Here is a 19772-nt window from a genome sequence, read left to right as displayed (position 1 = left end):
ACCACCTCTAAGCTAGTTTAATTTGCTAGCCAATCCTTGAGAGCTATAGAACTTAATTCTACAGTGGTACCTTGAAACTCAGCATCAGTTGGTTCTGGGAGTGTCATTGAGTTTAAAGGTATTTTTTTCCCATAAGGATGTATGGAAAACCTTTTAATGTGTTCTTTGGTCCCTTGAAACACAAATATAATATAAAAAACACTGAAATACAATTGAAAAACAGTTAAAAATCAATATAAAAATACAATAAAACCTGCACTTTACCTTTACTTCTTTATTGTTTCCTTATGCTCCTTAATTGTGGAGATGCTTGATCTTGGAATACTGTATTCCTTCAGTTCAGCGAGTTCAGTAAAGGCGCATTCACATGAGAAGCGGCAAAATCACTTTTGCGCTGACTGTGCCGTTATTTCATATAGAGTGTGCTGGTGCACAAAGCTTAACGTGACTTATTGTACTAAAACAACGAACGAGGAATTTCTTAAGTGGCGGGAACTTATGATCAGTAATAATTAAGAGAGGTTTAGTGTTTATGTGTCTTTTTGTTAATACATTAAGTCACATTAAGCTTTTTTTTTTTAAATGATAAGCATTTTAGACTCTCTGAAAAGCTGGTTCTTATGATTTCTCAGAACCTCGAGCTATAACACAAGTTTAAAAGTGAAACATAAGAAAAATCCAGATAAACACAGATACATGTGGAGCTTTCAGAGTGAATTTGACATTTATATCACACAGATGCAGATTCGTCTCATATTCACACTTCGATGACATCTTGCCGCACCACTCAGGCTGAGTGCTGAATGAAGTTGTAGTCGCACACACGTCGAGTTTAGGGGTACAAATTTCCAAAGATTTTGAGTTTAGGGGATTTCGAGTTAGGTACCACTGTATTTGGGTGTCGCTATTGCATACAAAATCTAAAACATTAACGTTACACCTGGATTAACTTTCCTGAGCTTTAGGATACACACAGCGGCTCTAAAGAAACAAAAACTAGACACCGAATGCTGAAGATTTTTTACTGCGTTCAGAGGGAAGTGGGTGTGTTTAATTTAAAGACGTATAATAATCTTCCCATTAGGATTATAAACCAGTGAGTAAAATTGGTAAAATCTTCTACCAAAGTCAAATGGCCGCTCAGGTGGCGCAGCGGTAAAAAGACACGCTGCAACCAGGGCTGGAAGTACATCATTTCAAATCCAGCTCTGCCTCCTCGGTTCGAGGCTGGGCGGCTGTATGAGCAACGATTGGCCGGTTGCTCAGTTGGGGGGTGGGACAAAGAACCGGATGTGGGTCTCTCTCTGTCAGAATGCGATTACGACCTCTGTCGGCTGGTTAGAGGCGCCTGCACAGAGATGAGGAAGAGTGCCCTTAGGGTGTGTCTCTCTGAATGCAACGCTGGGTGGCGCCACACTCATCAATGTGCGGGTGGCAAAGATGCCCCTCATGTTTCGGAGGGGATGTAGGTTAGCTTCGATCTCCTCGGTCAGGGCAGGGTTCGGCATAGACAGAGAGGAAGCACCATGCAAATCGAACAATTGGATGCGCTAAAGGGGGAGAAAAAGGGAAAAAATAAATAAATCTTAGTCAAATAAAAATAAAGTCTAATTGTTATTATTTAAGTAGGTCTGTTGTATTTGTATTTGTTTTATTACAAGAGTCTGTGGCCCGTGTTTGCATATTTTTTTACCCCATCTTGCCCCCCCATCAAGAAACACTGTCACCAAGCATAATGAGACCAAGCATGCATGTTCCATTTAAAACAAAGAACGCCTTCCATATATTTTTTGACTCTAATGTAAGACATCAGTCTAATTTTAATAATGGCAAAGTGTCCGATTTCACTCCGAGGGTCCCGGTCTGATGAATTAGTCACCGCAGCATAATGTACCCGTGATTAAGCACGTGTCCTTTACAACACGACGACTTACCTCTCACCGCCACGCAGATTGAAGGCCACAGGACAAATAATGTGTTTTTCTGCTGCCAAAACATCAGCGAGGTGGATTAGTCATTTATGTTCTGAATCTGAACAATCCATCGTGTCGAAACCAGACTTAAAATAACGACGAGCGTTTAGACTCTGGAGGCAATGACGGGATCGTTATCCATTCGACACCTGGCTTTAAGATACACCGACCAGGCATAACATTATGACCACTGACGGATGAAGTGAATAACACTGATTACCTCTTCATCACGGCACCTGTTAGTGGGGGGGGGGGGGGGGGGGGGTATATTAGTCAGCTAGTGAACATTTTATCCTCAAAGTTGATGTGTCAGAAGCAGGAAAAATGGACAAGCGTAAAGAAAGCATTTTCTCCCTATTTAGCGCGTCCAACTGCCCGATTGAGTCATGCTTCCTCTCCACCAATGCCGATCCCCGCTCTGATTGAGGAGAACGAAGCTAACCCACGCCCCCTCCGACACTTGGGCAGCATGCCGTATGCATCTTATCACCTACACTTTGACGAGTGCAGTGCAGCTCAGCGTTGTGTACAGAGAGGACACACCCTGAGAGCACTCTTTTCTCATCTCTGTGCAGGCGCCACCAATCAGCCAGCAGAGGTCATAATTGCACCAGTCATGAGAGAGAGAGAGACCCCATTTGACTTAGTCCCGCCCATATCTGAACAACAGGCCAATCGTCGTTCATGTGGCCGCTCAGCCTTAGCCGGCAGGCAGAGCTGAGATTCGATACGATGTATAATGTATAACCTGAGTGGCCGATTTGACAAGGGCCAAATTGTGATGGCTAGATGACTGGGTGAGAGCATCTCCAAAACTGCAGCTGTTGTGGGGTGTTTCCGGTCTGCAGTAATCAGTACCTATCAAAAGTGGTTCAAGGAAAACACAGTGGTAAACTGGCGACAGGGTCATGGGCGGCCAAGGCTCACTGATGCACGTGTGGAGCGAAGGCTGGCTACTGTAGCTCAAACTGCTGAAGAGGGTAATGCTGGTTCTGATAGAAAGGTGTCAGAATACACAGTGCATCACAGCTTGTTGCATATTGGGCTGCATAGCTATATATAATAGTTATATATAATAATATATTATTTATTTCCTTAAGTTTATGTATCTTGTTTATTAATTAACTTTTACATTTACATTTACATTTTCTGCATTTAGCAGACGCTCTTATCCAGAGCGACTTACAGAAGTGCTTCCATAGTGAACATTTCATTTCTCAAGTTTTAGTAAACAATAGTCGAAGAACACAAATCTGCTGAAACCTGTTAGAACCAAAGTGTTTTTTTTATTTTATTTTGGAAATGGAAAAAAAAAATGTTAGTAAATAGGTATAGGTCAGCTTAAGTGTTTAGTAAAAAGGTGGGTTTTTAATCGTTTTTTAAAGACAGCAAGAGACTCAGATGTTCGGACAGACAGAGGAAGTTCATTCCACCACTTGGGTGCTAGAACAGAGAAGAGCCTTGATGCTTGTCTTCCTTTAGTCCTGGGTGGAGGCTCAAGTCGAGCGAGACTAGAGGCTCGGAGGTTGCGTGGTACAGAGCGGGGTTTGATTAGACCACGAAGGTAGCTTGGGGCTGGTCCATTTTTGGCTTTGTAGGCGAGCATCAGTGTTTTAAACTGAATGCGTGCAGCTACAGGAAGCCAGTGAAGAGAACGCAGCAGTGGGGTGATGTGGCAGTGTTTGGGCTGGTTAAAAACCAGACGGGCAGCTGCATTTTGAATGAGCTGCAAGGGTTTAATAGTGGACATGGGAACTCCTGCCAGGAGGGAGTTGCAGTAGTCCAACCGTGAGATTACAAGTGATTGGACCAGAATCTGGGTAGCTTCCCTGGAGAGAAATGGTCGAATCTTCTTGATGTTGTACAGGAGGAACCGGCACGATCTTGTCATGTTGGCTATGTAAGGAGAGAAGGTCAGCTGGTTATCCAGGACAACACCAAGGCTTCGTATTTTATCAGATGGTCTGATCTGGGAGTCATCATGAGAAATGACTAGGCCCGGGGTTGGAGACTGAGACTGAGTTGGAGACTGGGTTGGAGAACTTAAGTTTATGTTGGGGTTAGCTGACCCAAAAAGGTTGGGAACTCCTGGTCTAAGGGATTAAACGTCGCATTTATTCAGTAGTGGCAGTGGTGACTTTTGGCATTGCCCTTCAGAGACAGAGATTTCTTCAAGTTTCCTAAATCCTTTAATAATATTATGCACTGTAGAGGGTAAAATACCTAATATCCTTGCATTTGCTTGCTTGTCTAAATCCATCCGTGCTTATAAAGCACTAGACTACATTCAGTTTATACCTTTTTATATATAAAAAGTTATCCCTGCAATCATGACGCCAAAACAAGCCAGCTCCTTTCTCTCAACGTCATATATGAGTTTGCTCCGATAAGCAGAAAAGTAGTGAATAGTTAACTTACAAACAAGCTGCCAGCCTTCCACACTGCTGCCAAAAGCTCCTCATCCTTTCAACCAACTCTCTTCCTATTTTATTCCAATCAACCTAATATCAACATGACAAAATATCCACCAACAGCACAAATGCAGCGTTTAGGAAGATGAGGAGGGAGCTTTTTTTTTGTTTAGTTTTTTTCTTTTTCCCAGGGATGAGCTTGGCAACCCATCTCACCATTCGGGCAGGCATTGTGCGCTGTCACAGAGTGACAATGCTCACCAGGCGAATCCTGAAGTTAGTGCTTCTGACTAGCGGGTCCTAATCATTACGCCTAGGGTGTCTGACAACAGCTCGCAACAAATTTGCCATTAAAATTATCCGCCGGTGAAGACGTTGGTGTTCGGGAGGCATTTTTCTCCTCTTCAGTAGTACCAGCTTAATAGCTACGTTGGCGGGGCGGTCTTCCTTCTTTTTCTTTCCATCCATGTCACCAAACAGCCTTTGGTCCCTTCATGAATTGACAGCGCCGCACATTTGGCGCAGGTTTACCTGCGAGCCGTATTGTGTTTAATGAATGCAGGGGGAAATGTGGCAATCCCTTATTAATGAAGTAAGAATATGAAAAAATGCCGTCTTTGCTGAAAAACGAACAAAAATGCTTGGATAAGGCAAAGTGGTGTCTGGAGCCGGGCCAGAATCTAATGAAAGATCCACCGAGGGTTTGGAGGCACAGCGAGTCAGGAAAGATACAGATTGTTATAATAATCTTTTTTTTTTTATATGACTGGACCTGATGAAAGAGGATATGCAGATGGCACAAAATATCCTACATGGTCAAAAGTATGTGGACCTCACCATGATATGTTGGACATCCCATTCCAAAACTGTTCATGAATGATTCACTGTTAATTGTTAAATATTATTATTATTATTATTATTATTATTATTACTGGGCGGCACAATGGCTTGGTGTGTCTCACAAACATGACATTAAAATCATAAGTAATAAAATAATAAAATTATTATTATTATTTTATTATTATTATTATTACTTTATTATTAATATTATTATTAATTTGTTATTACTATTATTATTATTAATTTATTTTTATTATTATTATTATTATTATTACTGTTATTGTTATTATTATTATAATTACTGTTATTTGTGTTATTATTATTATTACTACTATTATTATTATTATTTATTATTTTTATTATTACTATTATTATTATTACTGTTATTTTTATTATTACTATTATTATTATTACTGTTATTTTATTATTATTATTACTTTTATTATTATTGGGTGGCACAGTAGCTTCACGGGTAGCACAAACATGATGTTAAAATCCTAACAAATTAAATAAATAGAAAATATTACTATTATTACTATTATCATTATTATTATTATTACTATTATTGTTATTATTATTATTATTATTATTATTATCATTATTATTTTTGGGTGGCGTAGTGGCTTTGCGGGTAGGACGAACATAACGTTAAAATCCTAAGAAATATAATGAGTAAAAAAGATTATTATTACCATTATTATTATTAATTATTATTATTATCATTATTATTATTATTTTATTATTACTATTATTATTACTATTGTTATTATTATTATTTTATTTTTATTTTATTTTTTATTATTATTTTATCATTGTTATTATTATTGTTACACTTATTATTATTGGGCGGCACAGTGGCTTGGTGTGTGGCACAAACATGATGTTAAAATCCTAACATAAATAAATAAAATAATAAAAAATGATTTATTATTATTAATAATTATTCATTATTATTATTGGGCGGCACTGTGGTTTGGTGGGTAGCACTGTCGCCTCACAGCAAGACGGTCCTGGGTTCGATTCCCAGGTAAAGCGGTCCGGGTCCTTTCTGTGTCCGAGTTTGAATGTTCTCCCTGTGTCTGCATGGGTTTCCTTCAGGAGCTCCGGTTTCCTCCCACAGTCCAAAGACATGCAGTCGGATTATTATATATATATGTTTTTTCTCCAGTACACACTGCTTATTGGAGCAATGTCACAAAAGAAGTTGAGAGAAAAGAGCTGGCTTGTTTTGCCATCAGGATTTCATGACCTCAGCAGTTCAAACTGAATGTAGCTTAGTCCCAATCTTCCAGTGTTTCTGCAGGACTTTGACCACTTGTGAGATCAAGCTTTGTACAAGATGATCCAGCTCATCCAAAGTCTAAATACATTGAATTCAGGGCTTTCAAACTCTTCAAACTAGTTAGCATAGGATGTGGCTGAAACACCTAAACTCGATAATTAGAAGGGATGTCTACATACTTTTTTCCCCCCATATGGTTTGTTAGCATTGTGATCACCCTCATATAGTGAATGTTAATTAGTCGTCTACGTAACAGCAGACAGATGTCAAAACTTTCGCTCATGCAGAGTGACAGAGTTTTGCTTTAGCTGTCATAGCCTGTCAGTGTGGAGACTGTCAACACTATCCATGTCTATCCACATCGGTTAACACTTACAGATAACATCAAATGTGCGAAAATCACAAATCGCATCCTCGATAGATGAAGGCCAACAGATTCTTGCAGTTGGAAATGGTTAGGCTGTGATTCAATACGTAATGATGACAGTATGTGATCACCTTAGTTTATTAATTAATTAATTTATTTATTTATTTATTTTTTATTGTTTTTTATTATTTTTCCATATATTTATTTATTTATGATTATTATTATTATTTTAGCCAGGCTTGGGACTGGCTCTAGAGCACACTGACAAATGCACCTCCCATTCCCTCCAGACTTAGCCAATCATGTCTGTACGTAGACCCCCGATGGGTCGATAGCACAGCTGAGCTTAGTACCTAGATATGTGCATCAGTGAGCGTATTTCTAGCGTATGCTGTGCCTATGTCACATGACCTCCACTGATTTTCAGATTCATTCTAAAGGTATTTGACTGAGTTGAGGTTGGGGCTTTCAAAATTAGCACACTGTATCTTTATGGACTTGATGATGATATTTATGATTTGTGCAAGGATGCACAGTCATCTGGAACAGGAACAGAGCTTTTCCAAACCATTGCCACAAAGTTAGAAGCATTTACTTGATTTTTTACACTTGTCAGTAACAGTTGTGGTGGAAATACCTGAACTGGATCATTTGGAGGGGTATCTTCCTTTTTTTTTTTTTTTTTTTGCATAATGCATCTTTTATTGATCCTTTATGACTTGAGTTTGATGCTATATTTTTTATTACTGAATGTCTTGAGGCACAATCAAAAGCTTGTTCGTCCCCAAGAACAAAAGTTCTTCAATGACCAAAAATGGTTAATTTATTCCTGTTTTATTTATTGGTTCTAATGTTTAATATTTTTTAATTATATTTATTTATTTAATGTTTTTTTTTGTTTTGTTTTTTTACCTAGTGGCCACCACAGATCATTCTAGTCTGCACACAGTTTTAAGCCGGATACCCTTTCAGAAGCAACCCTACTTTTATTTATTTATTTATTGTTTTTCATTATTATTATTTATTTGTTTTTATATTTTATATTTTATGCAAACTATGTCTTCATGGACTTTTGCAAGGGTGCACAGTCATTTCTGAAACAGGATTGGGGGTTTTTCTATTTGGATGGAAGTATCTGAACTCAATAATTTGGACGGGTATCTTCATACTTCTACAATACTTTCATTATTATTACTTATTTATTTTTAATGTTTTATTATTTCTTACATTATTATCATTTATTTATTTTTAATGTTTTATGTTTTCATTATCATTATTTATTTATTTTATTGTTTTATTATGTTTTTATTATCATATTTATTTATTTATTTTTATTTTTAGTGTTTTTTGTTTTTCATTATTATTGTTTATTTTTAGTTTTATTGTTTTTCATTTCATTTATTATCATTAATTTTTTTATTGTTTTATTATGTTTTCATTATAATTGTCTATTTATTTATTTATTTTTATTGCTTTATTATTTGTATTTATTTATTTCTTTATTTTTCATCCAGGCTTTTTTTTATCCAGGTTGAGGTTTTTAAAATCAGCAAACTATATCTTTATGAACTTTGATTTGTGCAAGAGTGCACAGCCACGCTGGAACAGGAACAGACCTTTTCCCAACCATTGCCGTTAGGATGGAAGTACCTGAACTCTATCATTTAAAGAGGTGTCTACATACTTCAGGCCACATTGCATACTTTTACGCGTGGTTGCGACGTTCTTTGATACCCTACTTTTGTGTTTAAAAGTCATCTGTACATCCAAATTTATATGTGTCAGGCAAGGTGACTGAGACAAAGGCCACTTGAGAGTTTCGTCTCATATCAAGCGCAAAGGACATACGATGGCATACCAGCGGATCCGCTTCCGCCAGCGGTCCCGTCCCGCTCTGAATCTGAGCTCGTCGAGGACACTCGCGTCTTTCTCCTCATGGTGTGGCATTTGATAATGTCATGATGGAGTACTGGCTTGATCAGTTTCGGATAGCTTCGCACCGTAGATGTTTACATTGGTTTCGGAAACGCCACCCGCCTCGGAGGTCCCGTCAGAACTCCGAAACTCCAGAGCTTAGCGGATGGTGGAAAATCTATAGGTAAATATCAAGTAAAACAGCAGACGGTGCATTAGCCTGCGCTGAGGTGCTCGTGTTTGTATAATCCTCTCTGCAGGTGTCGTGAGGCGCATTGTAAACCCCGGTGCTGCTCAGCAAAAAAAAAAAGGGGAGCTAATCTGGCTTGGGTAAGGTAAACGCTTTTTGTCGCTCAGCCATGCAAACATTCCTGAGTGACATTCGATCAGGGAAATTGGAAGCGAAGCAAGATGGGCTTTTATTAGCAGCGGGCCTGTTTGCTTGACTGGTCAGGTGTGGGTGAGAAGGAGAAGTAGAAGAGAGAGGAGGTTCAGGGGTTTTGTTGGCCTTCAAAGCTTGACAAAGGTGGATAACGAGGAATTTGAAATAAAGGAAAATCTGGCATAACATGACCACCACTTACCATATAGAAGCACTTTGTAGTTCTACAATTACTGACTGTAGTCCATCTGTTTCTCTACATACCTTTTTAGCCTGCTTTCACCCTGTTCTTCAATGGTCAGGACTCTCCCAGGACCACCACAGAGCAGGTATTATTTAGGTGGTGGATCATTTTCAGAATCAGCACTGCAGTGACACTGACATGGTGGTGGTGTGTTAGTGTGTGTTGTGCTGGTATTAGTGGATCAGACACAGCAGTGCTGCTGGAGTTTTTAAACACCGTGTCCACTCACTGTCCACTCTATTAGACACTCCTACCTAGTTGGTCCACCTTGTAGATGTAAAGTCAGAGACGATCGCTCATCTATTGCTGCTGTTTGAGTTGGTCATCTTCTAGACCTTCATCAGTTGTCACAGGACGCTGCCCACGGGGCGCTGTTGGCTGGATATTTTTGGTTGGTGGACTGTTCTCAGTCCAGCAGTGAGGTGTTTAAGCTCCAGCAGCGCTGCTGTGTCTGATCCACTCATACCAGCACAACACACACTGGGCCACTCAGGTGGCGCAGCGGTAAAAACACACGCTGCAACCAGAGCTGGATTCCGGATACATGGTATCAAATCCAGCTCTGCCCTACCGGCTCGAGGCTGAGTGGCTACATGAACAACGATTGCCCGGTGGTTCAGCTGGGGGGCGGGACAAGGGGCCGGAAGTGGGTTTCTCTCTGTCAGAACGGTGCAGTTACGACCTCTGCCGGCCGATTAGACGCGCCTGCAAAAGAGATGAGGTAGGGGTGCTCTTAGGGTGTGTCTCTCCGCATGCAACGCTAGGTGGCGCAACACTCGTCAACGTGTATGTATAGGTTAAAAAATGCAGGCGGCTGTTGCTCATGTTTCGGAGGGGATATGGGTTAGCTTTGATCTCCTCGGTCAGGGCAGGGTTTCGGCTTAGGCAGAGAGGAAGCACGATTCAAAATTGGATAATTGGACGCGCTAAAGGGGGAGAAAAAGTCTGTCAGTGTCACTACAGTGCTGAGAATCATCAACCACCTAAATAATACCTGCTCTGTAGTGGTCCTGGGAGAGTCCTGACCATTGAAGAACAGCATTGAAGAGGGATAACAAAGCATACAGAGAAACAGATGTTCTGCAGTCAGTAATTGTAGAACTACAAAGTGCTCCTATATGGTAAGTGGAGCTGATAAAATGGACAGTGAGTGTAGAAACAAGGAGGTGGTTTTAATGGTATAATGTCATTGCACACTGTTTTTGCTTTTCTGGAACAAGGTCTGGATGCCGACTGGGAACTTGGGATGGGAAATGTTTTCGAATGATGTCGACAAGGCTTGCATTTCCAAGAAGGATGTCTTACTCATACTCATTCGGATAAAAGTAACCAGGAATCTCTGTCCGTGGAATGTGTCAGAAACAGTTGGGTCATCATTTACAGCTTGGGTTACACAGTCGGTTGATGCTGAGAAGGGCAAGTCCCAGCACAGGCCTCAGTTTACAGGAAAAACTGAAACTGATTCTAAGGAAGTTTATGGGAGATTGGCCAGAAACAAAATCAGGCCTGTCACTCTGTTTTTTGTTGAATTTCTTAATATAGCTGTAGGAGTGGATTTACTCACCCATTTACTAACTTTTTACTTATTTATTGCAATTCCTATGTTTTTTGGTTTATGCATTTTCTCCCTATTTTTAGCGCGTCCAATTGCCCGATTGCATCATCCTTCCTCTCCACCAATGCTGATCCCTGCTCTGATTGAGGAGAACGAAGCTAACCCACACCCCCCTCCGACTTGTGGGCAGCATGCCGTATGCATTTTATCACCTACACTTTGACGAGTGCAGTGCAGCTCAGCGTTGTGTAAGGAGAGGACACACCCTGAGAGCACTCTTTTCTCATCTCTGTGCAGGCGCCACCAATCAGCCAGCAGAGGTCGTAATTGCACCAGTTATGAGAGAGAGACCCCATCCGGCTTAGTCCCGCCCATATCTGAACAACAGGCCAGTCGTCGTTCATGTGGCCGCTCAGCCTTAGGCGGCAGGCAAAGCCAAGATTCGATACGATGTATTCCAGATCCCAGCTCTGGTTCCAGCGCGCCACCTGAGCGACAGAGAAGCTTACTTTTCTATTGATTATGGAATCCCAAAAGGGACAAAATGTACTCAATATGGAAGTACATACATCAAACATTGTCAGACCACTATATTACAGAGAAATCTGTTACACTGGCGATACTACGGCAATTCAGTTAGTAATCGGTTAGTCAATTGTCCAAGATGTCGAACTCTAAAGCAACTAAAAGCGCTACTCGAGTAACTGAGTTTGGAAAACTCCCAACCAATTCAGTGGACATGGGGGTGGGGTGGTTAACTGGCCCAACTGGGACACAAATCCAATCCCATTTGGTCCAACTGGGATACAAATCCAATCAAGACTAGCAATCAAAAGGTCACTGGTTAAAGCCCCAACACTGCCAGGTTGTCACTGCTGGGCCCTTTGGCAAGGCCGTTAACCATCAATTGCTTATTCAATATACAGCAATCAGCCATAACATTGAAACCACCTCTTTGTTTCTACACACATTGCACTTTGTAGTTCTACAATTACTGACTGTAGTCCGTCCATGCTGTTCTTCAATGGTCAGGACCACTACAGAGCAGGTATTATTTGGGTGATGGATCATTCTCTGTGTCTGGTGGATCATTCTGTGTCATGCTGGTATGAGTGGATAAAACACAGCAGCGCTGCTGGAGTTTTTAAACACCTCACTGTCCCTGCTGGACTGAGAATAGTCCACCAACCAAAGATATCCAGCCAACTGCGCCCTGTGAGCAGCGTCCTGTGACCACTGTTTTTTTTCCTGTTTAGGTAAGCAGCCAAAGTTGGTACAGTTGTCCCTCAGTGTTTGGTTCCAAGGGTTCCAAACTTGCAGGTTCAGTTATCCACAGAATTGCCTTTGATAATTAGAAAGGATGGTAGCCAGGTAAAGCCGCACACCTGTGAAAATGTAACACATGAACCCAATTGCTGGATACTTAAATAAAGTAGAACCTAGAAATAAAAGAACTCAGCAGCCCAAGCAGAGATGTGACAGATAGACTCAAGGACGTTCAATGGGGGTAGCCTACATTTTTAGTTGACTGGGGCAAACATCTGTCAAAAAACCACACAGGCATCAGCAATAAGCCCTCAGCACGACCACACAGGAAAGTAAAAACAGGTAGATGGAAGAGAATCGTAAAAACGGAGTCACCACTATGCCAGCTACTTGCTCCACCAGTTTGATAAAAGATCACAGCAGCCACTCCACCGGATGGATCCATCTGTGAGGCTCTGCTCAAAAAGGTGCCGCATAACTTTGCCCCTGGAGGCAGTTTGCCCATTCGAGGCAGCCGAGTCAGCGCAACACTGTCCGGGTTCCTCTGAGAGACGATCAAAGAATACTGACACACAATAATAACACACAATGTGGCGGCCAGCGAAGCCGGTATTTAAAGGACTCTCCCAGCTGCATCAGAATAACGCTGATGAGGCGCAGAGACTGCCTGATTGAAGAAAATGTCACTTGACAGTCAGCTGTACCGAATGCCACCTAATGTTGGCCATGGTGTCTCAGGGGGGCATGATTCAACTTCTACAAACTGACCTTAGGGAAGCAACCACTTAGTAAATCATGTGTCTTTCTCCTGAAGTAAATACTTTGCAGTGTAGTGTTTTACTGTATGTTAATAAGAAAACAGTAGTACTGGGTTAGCGAGCGTATTCGCATGGATCTTACACCCCTAACCCCCCAGTAAGTACCGATTGAGGAAAAATGGCGAAGTGGTAGATAAGACTACAGTCTAAATTTCTTTTAAAAACCATATGTTCACAAGACAGATGGGCATCTATTTTAATTAAACCCTAAACGGGTTAATAAGGAGTCTCGTATGAATAAAAACTCTCTGTCATCTGCCGTGCTTGATCATTTCTCTTTTATTAAAATGATATAAAGCAGCGATTGTTCGTTTACAGCAGAGATATTACGATCTTTTTAATCCTCAGTATGAAGTGCCAGTAGGCACATTTCTATCAACGAACAATATGCTCTTCCTGTTACTCCACCACTCATGATCTTGAAGTGTGTCTTTGATTTTGATGTTCTCTTTATTTCAAACACATTAGCAACGGGGTGTGACTGAAGCATTTGAACCTCATTATTAGAAAAGGTGTCTACATACTTTTGGTCATACGTAATTGTTTGTGTCACATAGCATTTAAGTGCCTCATGTTTACTATTTAATTTGCGCTTTGAGGCGGTCCTAGTGTCACCGAGTTCATAAAGTAAGAAATGAACTGTACATAGACAAACCATGGGGAGCATAATACTTTACCGGCTTGTTCATTTGAGGCGCAGCTCAGACTACACGGAGATGATCACGTGTATAGAGAAGCTTACTTTTTTTTATATACACCGATCAGGCATAACATTATGACCACCTCCTTGTTTCTACACCCACTGTCCATTTTATCAGCTCCACTTACCATATAGAAGCACCTTGTAGTTCTACAATTACTGACTGTAGTCCATCTGTTTCTCTGCATACTTTTTAGCCCCCATTCATCCTGTTCTTCAATGGTCAGGACCACTACAGAGTAGGTATTATTTAGGTGGTGGATCATTCTCAGCACTGCAGTGACACTGAAGTGTGCTGGTATGAGTGGATGAGTTTTTAAACACCTCACTGTCACTGCTGGACTGAGAATAGTCCACCAACCAAAAATATCCAGCCAACAGTGCCCCATGGGTAGCGTCCTGTGACCACTGATGAGGGTCTAGAAGATGACCGACTCAAACAGCAGCAATAGATGAGCGATCGTCTCTGACTAGGTAGGAGTGTCTAATAGAGTAGACATTGAGTGGACACAGTATTTAAAACTCCAGGAGCGCTGCTGTATCTGATCCACTCATACCAGCACAACACACACTAACACACCAAACAAAAATGTATGTTATGTTATGTTATGTTAATGCATGAGAGTACCAAGGTTTCATTTGGGAACCTGAATTTGATTCTATTAGACTGTTAAATATTTCACGTGTGGTTGTATGAAAGCCAGTCATTTATCCACATGAACGGATTCTATTTAGCGAAGGACGTAATGCGCTTTAAAGGAACGTCTCCTTCATGCATACAAAAATGAGCTCTGATCTGGTGCTTAGTTCTGGAAAGATCAAAAAGGAAATGCATTGTGGGATTGTAGATGCTTCGTACTCTACACTGCAGCTTTTTACACCTCCGTCACATCTGAATCAGTGCACAGCTGCAGTACAGTAGCTCGTAAATACATATGGAAGAAGGAAATAATAGAAACGGCTCAAGCTTTCCAAAACACAGAGCTTAATATTTTTATTGTTTGCATAGCCGTAAAACGATTAAGAGCTTGTTCATCTCATCACACGCTGGAGTCTATCCCAGCTTTTTCAATGGGCGCAAAGCACACAGTAACACCCTGGACGGGGCGCCAGTTCATCGCAGGGCAGACACACACACACACACACATTCACATATATGGCGATTCAGTGTCTCCAATTTACCTGACTGCATGTTTTCATAGAAAGGACCCGGACCACCCTCTTAGATACAATCAATCATATTATTGTAGGTTCAAACCCGAGTCCTAGCAGTGGTGGCCTAGCATAATAGAACCCAACCTTTTGGAATTAGACTTTTGTACCAGAATCTTTAGTAAGTGCCTAATTGATTCATTGGTATTAAAGGTTTTTTATTTATTTGTTCAATCATACATTCATTTTTACATGTATTATTATTAATATTATTATTATTACTATATTTATATTATTATATTGCTATTATTTTATTATTATTATTATTATTATATTGTTATTATTATTGATTATATTTTATTATTATATTATTATTATATTTATATTATATTATTATTATTATATTGTTATTATTATTATTCTATTTTATTTATATTATTATTATTATATTTTATTATTATTATTATTATTATTATATTTTTTTATTTTGTATTATTATTATTATTATATTTTATTATTTATTATTATTATTATTATATATTATTAATATATGTTAATATATTATAATAGGGTTTCTTCTCATTGCCGCCGCAACAGGAACAAATGAGGCGTATTGTGACCCTCCATATTTGCTTCAGCTCAGTCAGAAAAGGCATCCCCCACCCTTTCCTTGCTCCTTTTCTTTGTCAAATCTAATAGATGACCAGTCTTAGTCTACTTGTGGTCTTTTCTCAGGACATTACATGCTAAGAAGTTGGAAATATGGTGTGAATGAATGGTTCCTTTCGGCTGCTTTTATTAGGAGTCATCACAGCGGATCATAAATGAATTGGCATCGTGTTTAGGTCAGATGCCCTTCCTGACACAACCCTCATATTAATCCGGGCTTGGGACCAGCACTTAGGGTGCAAGCCTGATGTGTCCCTCCAATGTCTAGGTTCACAATACACTATATGATTTTTGTATTTGTAAATACAGCCTGGGATTTGAACCCCTGGAACTTGGGCACCGCTATTTGAATAGCTTCAGCACCTCACTTCTGCGTTCGTTATGTTTTCTAGGCTACATAGCGGGAAAAGAAACAGGCCAGAATAAATGAGAGCTTTTCATAGCTGCTGCGATTCATCAAAGTCTCCTTGTGCTACATCCCTGCCTGCTCTGAGACTTTTGAACTCTTTATAGGGCACAGGCGGGTATATCCACAGCGGTCTTGAATGTCATAGCTTCTGACAACAATCAATAACTAACCTATGTGTCGGACAGCAGCGTGCCTGTGTACAGACCTGAGATTACGGCTCTCGCCTGGCCTGATTCATTACCATACTGTATGTGTGTGTATGCATATCGTATTTATATATATATATATATATATATATGTGTGTGTGTGTGTGTGTGTGCGTGTACACAACAGTCCTGTTCGTCCTCTCTCGGTGTCTGTCTGTGTGTGTGTGTCTCTCTCTCTCTTTTTTTTTTTTTTTTTTTTAAGCGTGGCATAAATCCAGGAGATGAAAATGTCATGGAGCAGGTTCATTTTGCAAAGAGGTTTTGATTGCTATGTGCGTGTAATTGATTGTCCCAAGGACAGGGGGAAATCTAGATATGTCATAACAGCCTCTGCTTAGGTCGCTCCCACTGCTAGGCAATCAATGAGAAGTAAAAAGAGCTATCGATTGGCGTGAAGTTAAAAAAAAAAGAAAAGGAGAAAGAGAAGGGAAAAAAAAAACTGTAGCCTGAGAGCGAGCCGGAGCGAAAGTGCCCTGGACGTGCAGACCTGTCAGCGGCACCTCGAGATTAGAGTGTCTCGCGTGAAGATAGTGTTACCCCTCCGATATTCACAAAGGCCCTAGGATACCGGAGCTGCAAACGTTCGCCTGGGCACTCGGAAGGGTCAGTTCCAACCTGAAAAGTCTGGTTCCACTGGTAAACACTGGGCAGAAATAGGCAGGAACATCCTACACAGGGCAGCAATCCATCACAAAGCTTTGGCCCTACCACCAAAGACCCCTCTTCTCAAATATAGCCAGTCATACACTGTCATCACATTATTATGACCTACTTTTGCCAGATAGGTGCCCGGATTCGTACTCGTCTGCTCTGGTGTGCTACCACTGCGAAGCTGACTTTTAAAAAGCGCTAATTCATCTGCGTTGTGTGTAAATAAGATAAGAAGGGTGCTACCCAATCCCAGCTGACCATTTGGCCGCCAACCAGCCAGCTCTTGAAATCTGGGCCTCGTCATGCCAGGAGTCCGTTCCAACAGCTTAATTCCTTAAACACTTCTAGCTGCTGATTTACGACGGACACCTTAGATTTTTTGACCTTTGCGCATCTCACTCTGAAGATGTAAATCGGTTTTGACACAGATTGGAGGCTTTGTGAGAGTTTACGACATGCTAAATCTTAGCATCATTATGCCAGTTAAACCGTACGCAGGCTTAAAACCCAGAGTTTCAAACCGGGCCCCGGTCGTTTCTTCACCTGAGAGCCAACAGGGTTGAAACATAAGGTTGCTGCCTTTATGTATGCACAGCTCAGCTCAGCTAAATGAAACTAATATACAGTGAGCATTGATAAAATGAATACAAATGGCCCCTGTCTTCCTTCAAGCTATGCTTTACTTGTTTTATTGACCCGAACATCGATAATATGGTCGGAGCACGGGACTTCTCTGTAATTACCCCGGCCGGGGTATTGTGTCTTGACGTCTCTGGAGCAAGTTTAACGTGGCAGGCCGACCTAACTCTCGATGTCTCGAGGGGCCGTGCCCTTGCATTCGATCTTGGGTTCGGGAACCATGCCACTTGGCAGAGATCAGAGGCTGGTTACAAATGGCATAGGGTTAATTTGTGCTTTTGGTGGCAAAGCAGCTCAGGATCTGTGGTTCAGTGTTAGAAACAGTGGCGACTTTATAGTAATCTTGCTCTTAATGCCTTGAAATTTTTGATTGAATGGTTCCTGAATGGTAGAATTGGAATTTGCTTCAAGTGCAGGTAATGAGTATATGCGAGTATAGATCTGTAGCATCTTTGGTAGTCAGGAATTGTTTACCAAGGGAAATCCAAAACACTTCCATAATTCACTCTGGATAAAGACGTCTGCTAAATTGGCAATGGTAGCTCAGTGGCCCACCATCTCCAGGTGGCCACTGTTGGGCCTCCCAACAAGGCCCTTGACCTTCTGTTGCTTGCATCTTATTCAGTCACAATTGTAAATCGCTTCGGATAAACACGTCTGCTAAATGACAGAAATGTAAACGATGAGGCTGCTCAGGTGGCGCAGCTTTAAAAACACACGCTAGCACACCAGAGCTAAGATCTCGAATACATCGATTGAACAACGATTGGCTTGTTATTCATATAGGGGTGGAGTATTGAGCCAGATAGGGTCTCTCTCATGACTGATGCAATTACGACCTCTGCTGGCTGATCGATGGCGCCTGCACAGAGACGGGGAGAGAGTGCAGATCAGGGTGTGTCTCTCCGTACACAGGGCTGGTCCGCAGTTGATCTCGTCTGGTGTAGGTGACAAAATGCATACGGCTGCTGCCCACGTGTCGGAGGGGGCGTGGGTTAGCTTCGTTCCCCTCGATCGGAGACGGGGCCGGTAGCTCAGTGGCCTATATCTCCTTTTCTCATCTCTGTGCAGGCGCCATCAATCAGCCAGCAGAGAGAAAGTCATGAGAGAGAGACCCCATCCGGCTTAGTCCTGCCCATATCTGAACAACTGGCCAATCGTTGTTCATGTGGCCGCTCAGCCTCAGCCGGCAGTATTTATGTATTCGAGATCCCAACTTTGGTTCCAGCGTGTGTTTTTACCGCTGCGCCACCTGAGCGGCCTACAATCGTATTGAACTTTAACCCCTTTTTAAAGCGAGAAACCAGTTCTTGCTGCTTCATGAAACCCTGAACTGTTGGATTCCACCTTAAATTGGAACTCGACGTGTGGACCAGAAGTCTCCTACCACCACTTTCTTAACCGCTTATCCAATTAGGGGCGCGAGGTGGATGGTACTGGAGCCTATCCCAGCTTTTCAATGGGCACAAGGTACACAGTAACATCTAACAGTCCATCGCAGGGCAGACACACACTCATACACACACCCATTCACCTATAGGCCAATTTTTAGGCCAATTCACCTCACTTGTATGTCTTTGGACTGTGGGAGGAAACCGGAGCACCCGGAGGAAACCCACACAGACATGGGGAGAACCGCCCAGCCTGGGGATCGAACCCAGGACCTTCTTGCTGTGAGGCGACAGTGCTACCCACTTAGCCACCGTGCCGCCCAACCCGTGCTAGACACCACGTATGATCATGTCAACATGGACCAAATCAAACCTGTTCCTGAAGAGCCGAGGTTGTTTGTTGGTTTTGAGTTGGTGCCTACTTAGTATGGTGTTCATAATAAAGTGGACAACAAATAAAGTGTAACCAAACCTCTGTCTACCATCACATCTGTTTTTAGTGCTGGAAGGAGATAAACATAATCCAAAAAGTATTTTGGTTAGCTGTTTGTAAAACCATAATGGTGTTGAATCGAGGTCACCACGCACGTGCTTCCGTTCTCCATGTTTGTTTTGAGAAGCTGAATCCTGTTTCCATCTTCATCCATTAGCTGGCAGCAGTTCACCTCCAGGCTTCCTCTTGAGGCACCTCTGAAATATTGATAAAAAAGGGCTTATTTTCAAAATTCGAAGGCTGAAAGCCTGGTGGGGCTATACAGGGAAGTACTTCTAAAGCTCACAATTGACAGTTCTTCACATTGAGTGTGTGTAGCTCAAAAAGGAATATTAAGCACAGGTAATGCAGTTGCCTGGTCTGGGCTGTTAGGATCCATGTATATTTAACTAAATGCTGGTCTGCCTGTA

The 19772-nt window shown here is 41.4% G+C and overlaps 1 protein-coding gene across 1 annotated transcript in view; it reads left to right on the top strand.

The window, feature by feature from the left end:
- The window catches only part of LOC134333195 (teashirt homolog 2), a 98177-nt gene that overhangs the window by 74149 nt on the left and 4256 nt on the right, over window positions 1-19772 (top strand). The gene's annotated exons all lie outside the window — the stretch shown is intronic.

Source organism: Trichomycterus rosablanca, chromosome 19 (genome assembly GCF_030014385.1).
Source record: "Trichomycterus rosablanca isolate fTriRos1 chromosome 19, fTriRos1.hap1, whole genome shotgun sequence".
NCBI classification, from domain to species: Eukaryota; Metazoa; Chordata; class Actinopteri; order Siluriformes; family Trichomycteridae; genus Trichomycterus; species Trichomycterus rosablanca.
This window is presented reverse-complemented; position numbering and strand designations above follow the sequence as displayed.